We start from the raw sequence: 9,212 nt of genomic DNA on the forward strand, positions 1-9,212 counted from the left end.
CTTTCCTTTCAGAAGAATATCAACTCCATAAGGATGACGATGGTTGACTTTTGTTCACTTTATATGCCCAGCACACCTAGAGTAGTGCCTCACATACAGAAAGTGTGCTATAAATATTTGTTGACTGAACACCTGAATAAATTCAAGCTTTAAATTGTGTTCAGCTCACACCTGTAATCCCAGCACTTTGGGAGGCTAAAGCAGGTGGATCACCTTAGGTCAGGAGTTTGAGAACATCCTGGTCAACATGGTGTAACCCCGTTTCTACTCAAAATAAAAAAATTAGCTAGGTGGGTGGGAGGCACCTGTAATTCCAGCTGCTTGGGAGGCTGAAGCAGGAGGATCACTTGTATCTGGGAGGTGGAGGTTGCAGTGAGCTGAGACCACACTATTGCACTCCAGCCTGGGCAACAAGAGCAAAACTCCATCTCAAAGAAAAAAAATGTATTCTTTTTTTTTAAAGACAGGGTTTTACCCTGTTGGTCGGGCTGGTCTTGAACTCCCGACCTCAGGTGATCTGCCTGCCTTGGCCTCCAAAGTGCTTGGATTACAGGCATGAGCCACCACGACCAGCCAAAAAAAAGTATTCTTATTCATTTACCCCTGTAGTTCTATTTTTATTTTTGCATTTTGAGGCTATTTTATTGGGTACATACGGTACAAGTTTAGAATTGCTATCGCTTCCTGATAGAATTGAAAGCTTTTAAAGTAATATGGGAGAATAATTGCAAAAATTGCCTAAATTTTCCACTCCTTGTAGCTGCACCGTTTGCAATGTGATTTGATAGCTTCTCCCAGAATCTCAGCTGGATTTTAACTCACCTTGGCCAAAAGAAAATAACAGAAGTGATAAAGTCCTGACCTGAGCCTTAAGACATCTTGAATGCTTCCACATTCTCTTTGGGATCCCTGCCTCTGCCATGAGAACAGGCCTGGGCTAGTTTGATGGAAGATGAGAAGCCACATGGAAAAGAGTTGAAGTCTTCCCTGACCCTGAACAGCCAGCAGATCCCAAACATGTAAGCCCAGCCAGGAGCAGCATGGCCACCCACCTGACCTGCAGCCACCCAAAGATGAATATGTGAGCTCACCTGGTAGAACTGTCCTGATGACCTGTAGACTCATGAATAATAATAGCCAGTTATTATGTTAAGCCTCTGAATTTTAGAGTGTTTTGTTATACAGCATTGTGACAATAGATAATTGATAACAAGTAGTGATTTTCCCATAGGTAATGCCTCCTTTTTGGGGTCTCAACCACCCAAAGGCTTTCCTGACTACGCAGGCAATCTGAAGCAGCTTCCCAGTCTCTATCATAACACTGGTGTATTATTAACACATATCACTCTCAAAAATTTTTTTTTTCTTTCAGATAGGGTCTGCCTCTGTCACCTGCGCTCGCGTATAGTGGTACAGACATACACAGCTCACTGCAGCCTTGACCTCCCAGGTTCAGCCTCCTGAGGAACTGGGACTACAGGCAGGGATGCCCAGGGAAAAATTCAAAAAATGAATTTTTCATTTTTGGTAGAGATGGGGGGGGTCTCACTACATTGCCCGGGCTGGTCTTGAACTCCTGGCCTCAAGCAGTCCTCTCACCTGGGCTTCCCAAAGTGCTGCGATTGCAGGTGTGAGCCACCACACCCCACACCCAGCCTGCTTGCTTCGTTTTTTTTTTTTTTTTTTTTTTCTGAGACTTTTTTTTTTTCTCACTCTCTCACCCAGACTGGGGTGCAGTGGTGCAATTTCGGCTCACTGCAACCTCTGTCTTCCAGGCTCAAGCAATTCTCCTGCCTCAGTCTCCCAAGTAGCTGGGATTATAGGCATGTGCCACTACCACCTGGCTAATTTTTCTATTTTTAGTAGAGACAGGGGTTCACTGTGTTGACCAGGATGGTCTCAATCTCCTGACTTCAAATGATCTACCCGTCTCAGCCTCCCAAAGTGCTGGGATTGCAGGCAAGAACCACTACACTGGGCCTACTTTATTATCTGTCTCCCACATTAGAATGTCAACTGGGTAAAGGCAGATACTTTGCTCCCTGCTGTATGCTCAGCACCCAGCACGGCCTGCATAGTCCAGTGTGGTAGCCATGAGCTCTGTGTCTACCGAGCATTTGAAATATAGCTAGTCCAAGCTGAGAAGTACTGACAATGCAGAACACACACTGGATTTCTTTTCTTTTCTTTTTTCTTTTTTTTGAGATGGAGTCTTACTCTGTTGCCCAGGCTGGAGTACAGTGGCGCAATCTCAGCTCACTGCAACCTCCGCCTCCTAGGCTCAAGCAATTCTCCTGCCTCAGCCTCCCGAGTGGCTGGCATTACAGGCACCCGCCACCATTCCCGGCTAATTTTTGTATTTTTAGTAAAGACAGGGTTTCACCAAGTTGGCTGGGATGGTCTCGATATCTTGACCTTGTGATCCGCCCACCTTGGCCTCCCAAAGTGCTGAGATTATACAGGCGTGAGCCACAGCTCCCAGTCTCACACAGTGGATTTCAAAGGCTTCCTACAAAAAAAGAAAATTAAGTATCTCAATATTTTTTACATTGATTAAATGATTTTTTTTTCTTCTTCTTACATTGCTTTTTTAATAAAGACGGGGTTTCACCATAGTGGTCAGGCTGGCCTTGAACTCCCAACCTCAGGTGATCCACCCGCCTTGGTCTCCAAAGTGCTTGGATTACAGGTGTGAGCCACTATGCCCAGCCACTGATTGAATGTTGAAATGATTTTTTTTTATCGAGTTATATAGAATATGTTTTTTGTTTGTTTGTTTGTTTGTTTGTTTGTTTGTTTGTTTGTTTAAAGATGGAGTTTCACCATGATGGCCAGGCTGATCTTGAACTCCTGACCTCAGGTGATCCACCCACCTCAGCCTCCCAAAGTGCTAGGATAGGCCACTGCTCCCGGCCTATATAGAATATGTTAAAGTTAATTTCACCTGTTTTTACCTTTATTTAATGTGGGTACTAGAAAAAATTAACTTACCGTTGTGGCTTGCATTATATTTATATTGGAAGCACTGATATAGAACCTCAGTAGCTGCATGCAGTGACTTATGCTTGTAATCCCAGCACTTTGGGAGCCCAAGACAGGGTGAATGACTTGAGCCAATGAGTTTAAGACCAGCCTGGGCAACATGGTGAGACCCTGTCTCTACAAAAAATACAAAAATTATCCAGATGTGGTGGGGTGCACCTGTAGTCCCAGCTACTTGGGAGGTTGAGGCAGGAGACTCCTTGAACCTGGGAGGCAGAGGTTGCAGTAAGCTGAGGTCACACCACTGCACTCCATCCTGGGTGACAGAGCAGACTCCGTCTCTAAATAAATAAATAGAATAATAGAAGAAACTGGGGAAGGGGGTTGGAGAGGGAGGTATATGGGAACTCTGTACTATGTGCTCAGTTTTTCTGTGAACCTAAAGTTGTTTTAAAACAGTCTATGGCCGGGTGCGGTGGCTCATGCCTATAATCCCAGCACTTTGGGAGGCCGAGGCAGGTGGATCATGAGGTCAAGAGATTGAGACCATCCTGGTCAACAAGGTGAAACCCCGTCTCTACTAAAAATACAAAAATTAGCTGGGCATGGTGGTGGCGTGTGCCTGTAGTCCCAGCTACTCAGGAGACTGAGGCAGGAGAATTGCTTGAACAACAGGAGGCTGAGGTTGCAGTGAGCCGAGATCGCGCCATTGCACTCCAGTCTGGGTAACAACAGCGAAACTCCATCTCAAAAAATAAATAAATAAATAATAAAAAGAGTCTATTTTTTAAAAACGAATGTACTCTTCTTGCACAGCTCCCAGAATATTTCTAAAACATACATTTGAGAAATCACTCCCCGCTCCTGAAAAAACAAACCTTTTGCTCCCCACCATCTATGGGAATTAAGTTCATATCCCATAGGCATAAGTAATTTGCATTGGCATTTATTGTTGTGTTCCACCCTGCCGTGCCTCTCTCCCTCCTCTCCTGACTAGCTGGACCAGACTACTCGACTCCATGCCCAACTCATGCAGTCCCCTCTATCTAGAACTTCCTTCTCCCTCTGCACTTGTGGAGCCTCACACTGATGGCATCATACACTCTCTCATATATGAATTAATCATCCTCTAGTCTTTGGTTCCACCGGTTCTATGTTAAAAGAAAATACAGGCCAGGTGCCATGGCTGATGCCTGTAATCCCACACTTTAGGAGGCTGATCTGGGTGGATCATTTGAGGTCAGGAGTTGGAGACCAGACTCACCAACGTTGTGAAACCCTATCTCTGCTAAAAATACAAAAAAAATTACCTAGGTGTAGAAGTGCATGCCTGTAGTCCCAGCTACTCTGTCTCAAAAAAAAGGTAGCCAGGTGTGGTGTGGCATGTTTCTGTAGTCCCAGTGAGGCAGGAAAATAGGGTTTGGAGGCAGGGAACATAAGGCCAATTCACACTTCATCTATAACAGGAAATACATTTTCCACAGGGCATACACCGTAAATGACTTTGTGACTTTACTTCATCCTCTCCATTTATACAGGGCAGTACCTGAAGTAACCAATGAAATCATCTAGGGGGTAATTAAACTCCCAAAAATTCTGTAATGGGGTCTTTGAGCCTCATGCTTGGGCTGATTCCCACACTGTGGAGTGTAGGAGTGTACTTTCATTTTCAATAAATCCCTTCATTCTTTCCTTGCTTTGTTTGTGCATTTTGTCCAATTCTTTGTTCAAGACAACAAGAACCTGGACACCCTCCACCATTAACAGAGTTCTGTTAACACCAGCTACTTGGGACACTGAAGTGGGAGATCACTTGAGCCCAGGAGTTCAAGGTTACGGTGAGCTATGATCACCTGAGGACAGGAGTTTGAGACCAGCCTGGCCAATATGGCAAAACCCTGTCTGTACTAAAAAAACAAAAATTAGCTGGTCATGGTGGCTGGCACCTGTAATCCCAGATACTCAGGAGGCTGAGGCAGGAAAATTGCTTGAACCTGAGAGGCAGAGTTGCAGTGAGCCAAGATAGCGCCATTGCATTCCAGCCTGGGTGACAAGAGTGAAACTCTGTCTCAAAAACAAAAAACAAACGAACAAAAAAAACCAAGATGGATATGATGGGTCTATATATTAATCTTGGAAATTTTGAAAAAGAATCTGGTAGCTGTTGGTGGGTAAGGAATTAATAACCTTGCGATGGAAGTAGTAGAAGCGGAACAAGGCTATTGAATGTCAGGGAAGATCTGCTTGGGCTCACCTCCTAGGTGAGAGGCAGCAGGACACCCAGCTAGGAGCAGAATCCCAGGAGTGAGGCCCTGCTCGCTGACTGCTTGCCCACAATGATGTCAGGAGAAGGCCTCTGGGGTGTCACCTGCTCTGAAAGCCAATCTGCCTCTGAATGCTGCTTGCCCAAGTGAGGATGCCATGGCCATACAGTTTCAGGTATTTAACTTCCAGGGCATGACTGAGTGGAGGTAGAGGTAGTAGCAACATTACTGATGTCATGGTCTCTACCTCCATACTGTGGAGCCTCAGGAGAGTGTGTGAGAACAGAGGCAAGCTCCAGCTACTCAGGAGGCTGAGGCAGGAGGATCTCCTGGGCCCACAAGTTCAAGGTTGCAATGAGCTATGATCATGCCACTGCACCACCACATGAGTGACAGAGCAAGGTCCTGTCTCTAAAAAAATTTTTTAAATAAAAGAACAAAGGCAAGCAGCCCCCTAGGTGCTGAGTTGCTCTATTCTTACCTAGGGAGAAAGCTACCATTTCCTGAGCCCTAGTCTTTGCCAGCCACAGTGCAGATTTCCCTGCATTGTAATTTACATTGTCATTGATGCCTCATCTCCTTATCAGGGCTGCATTATCCTACCACTTCTCTGATTCAGATCCCAGAATATCAAGCCAGGTAGAGAAACCACATCCTTCTGTTGTCCTTTCAAGCCAGAGGCACAAGCCCGGAGGAGTGAGAATCAAGGCTGAGAACTCAAAGCTGTTTGGAGGAAGAAGCCAAGTTCAAGGAGGAGTGAGGAATGGTAGGTGGAGAGCCTTTGGCCTGGGGGAGATCAGGTATTTATAAGCAGCAAACGTAGGGCAGACAGACATCCACAAGGCCAGGTTGTCGAAGTCAAGGTCACAGTGCCTTGTCTTAACCAGGCCATGTTTCTTCTTGCCCTGCCCACTTGGTTCTTGACAGCATCCAGATGCATTGCTGGGGCCTGGAGGGAGCTCCTCTACCATAAGCGGCTCTTCCTTCACAGCAATGTCCCACGGCTAGGCCATGGGCTCTGCAACTGGCCCCTGGGCAAAGGGAGGAACTGGCCCAGGGGCAGGAGCTCATGCCTGTAATCCCAGCACTTTGGGAGGCAGAGGCGAGCGGATCACCAGGCCAGGAGTTCAAGACCGACCTGGCCAATATGATGAAACCCCATCTCTACTAAAAATACAAAAATTCCCCAGGCATGGTGGCGCGTGCCTGTAGTCCCAATTACCTGGGAGGCTGAGGCAGAGGAATCACTTGAACCTGGGAGGTGGAGGTTGCAGTAAGTCAAGATTGTGTCACTGCACTCCAGCCTGGGCGACAGAGTGAGACTCAGTCTTAAAATAAATAAATAAATAAAAATAAAAGGGAGGAACTGTGCTTTCTGAGAAGTGCTCAGGAATAACCTGGGAGGGGATCTCCTTGTGTGAGGAACTCCAGGCACTGAGTAGGCAGAGAAGCTCCTCAGCTTGTCCCCATTCCTCTGATTTGCCCCTAGCCTGGCCCATAGTTTGGGTCATTTGGGCAGCCCTGCAGATTCCCTGAGCAGAGGGGCCTCTCCTAGGAGAGTGCGAAAGAATTCTGTCCTTTGTGTAACTCGCTTCATTATGTATGAGTATTGGCTCCCCTGATTGAAAAATGATCACTTCTCTATTGGATTCGCCCAGCTTGAGGCGAAAGCTTTTGGAAGCTCAGGCAGCTTGGAAGATTTCGGGGATTAGAGAACATTGAAGTTGGAGAACTGCAGTGGGGCCTAAAAACGTTCCAGAATCAGGACGGCGCCTGATGCCCTACCCAGCCCCTCTCCAGCACACAGGAGCCCTGGGCCCTTGGCAATCATGTCTCTGCAGCTTGGACCCCATATCCAACAGGGGAGCGTGCACCAATTTACTCTCACCCCACCAGGGGAGTGGAGGTCAGGTGACCTGCCAGTTCTCGAGAGAAGCCAGATGACTGACTTTGGTCACCTTATCACAGGCTAATCCATGAGAAGAGCTTGGAACAGCTCCCGGCAGAGTGTCAGCGCTCCCAAAGTGTGTGCGGGTATGATTACCATCGCCAGCGGCTGAGCTGGGCAAGGGATCTGACTAGATAATTTTGGCAATAACTCGACAAACTATCCAATTTGAACAGGGAAACACATGCCAGGGTTTTTAAAAAGCTCCCGCTGTGACACCCTCTGTGTCCTCCCTGGGCGCGGCGGCCTCCCGGCCAGGGACACCCGACCCCGCGTGGTCAGGGCTACCCACGGACGTCCCAAGGCGTGGGGGCGACTTGGCGGCGGAGTGCAGGCCGGGCTACCGCCCAGCAGGACCTGCGTGAAGACTGCGGCCGGGGGGGCGGGGAGGGGGCCGGGGTTGGGCTCTGCGGGAGCTGAGCCGCCGCTGCCCCGCCCAGGCTTCCCCGCCCCCACCTGTGACCTGGATTCCGCGGTGCCTGCGCGGGGGCGGAGGGTGTCAAGGACATGTCTATGGACCGGGGAAACTTCAACTCCCGGAATCGGTGCACCAAAGATATGCTAAGGCGAGGGGTCGGGGCTGTGTAATCATTTACCCGGTTCGTCGGCGTACACCGGCCTCTCTCGCTTATACCAACGCATGTTTTACCCGGTTCGCACCTGAGTCAGAGGCGGTTTGTTTATTAATCCCACAGAGGCTTCTGCCTGCCTTCTAGGAGACTGATCTGGGCCATTTTGAAGGGGAAACTTCAAAACATTAACATTTCAAATAAATGCCCCGGGAGTTGGGAGCGGGGTGCCTCCGATTGCTCCCCGCCAGGACCCCCCTTTGCACTGGGGTCACCCAGGGCATTTACAAGACAGAAGTCGCCGCCTGGGCCGCCTTCATTGAACAGGTGACCTTCCCGGCCGGGTCGGTGGCCCCGCTTCTCTGCCGGGCTGTTCTGGTTCCGGGAGCTGGCGCAGGGCGCTGAGCCACCGCCGGCCCGAGATCGCCCCGGCTCCGCCGTCAGCAGCTGTCCGCGCAGTGCTGGGGCCGCCGGGGACCGGGAGCCGCGGCCAATTAGGCCGCCGGCCACCACCTGGGCTTTGATCTCCTTATCTGAGGCTTAGCAGCGACCGCAGCCGTGGCAGCCCTAACGACGTGGACACCCGCACCTCCGAGCTTCCCCCTGCGAAGTACCTATGAGGCCAGGCTTGCGCAGCCCGGGGAAAAGGGGTGGGCGCAAACCCGCGGTAGGGGGGCGAGGCCCGAGGGCTGCAAGGTTCCTGCCATCCTCGCTGCGCCCTTTCTCCCGCGCTCGCGCCCTCTGTCCTGCTGAAGCTGATCGACACAGCAAACCCGACAGCCACCGACCTGTGTCCCCTTCTTTCCCTCCTCGCCTCCTCCGCGACCCTTGAAAGCACTCAAGTACGAAGTTACAATTGCAGTTATAATTAACTGCGTCCGACTTCGGCTTCCCCAAGTCTTGGCTTCCCCAGATCTTGGCTTCCGTTAGGACACTGTCCCGGGGTCTCCCTGTCTCTGGCAGCCCCAGTTCCCAAGAAATAGTTACGAATGGATGTTTGCATCCGGTACCCAACCTCAGGCTGTGTACTCCTTTCTCCAAGCACACAGATTCTTCTGGAAGGCCCAGGGATGGTGGAAAGGGAACTAGGCGTGAACAATTATACCAGCCCCCTCCCCCTCCCCTTCCCAGAAAAGGGATTTAGGAGGCACAAGTGAGGTAGCCACACGCCTGCAGGCTGATTGATAAGCAGAGTGTCCCAGGCAACCTGGATCTTGTCTCGTGCCAGAAGCCGCAGTGGGTGTCCTGATGCAGAGCCTGCGTGGCAGTGTTGTTACAGTGGGTAGCCGCAGACATGAGAAGGGCAGGAGAGCCCCTCCCAACCACAGGAATATCAGGAGACCATCAGGTGATGGTCGGGCAGTTGTTAAGCTGTCTCTCTAAAATGACAATTGGTTACACCCAGCGCCAGAGAAAGGCAGTCTCCCAACAGACAGAAAAACCCAAAAC

The sequence above is a fragment of the Callithrix jacchus genome, chromosome 12 (genome assembly GCF_049354715.1).
Source record: "Callithrix jacchus isolate 240 chromosome 12, calJac240_pri, whole genome shotgun sequence".
In the NCBI taxonomy this organism is placed as follows: domain Eukaryota; kingdom Metazoa; phylum Chordata; class Mammalia; order Primates; family Cebidae; genus Callithrix; species Callithrix jacchus.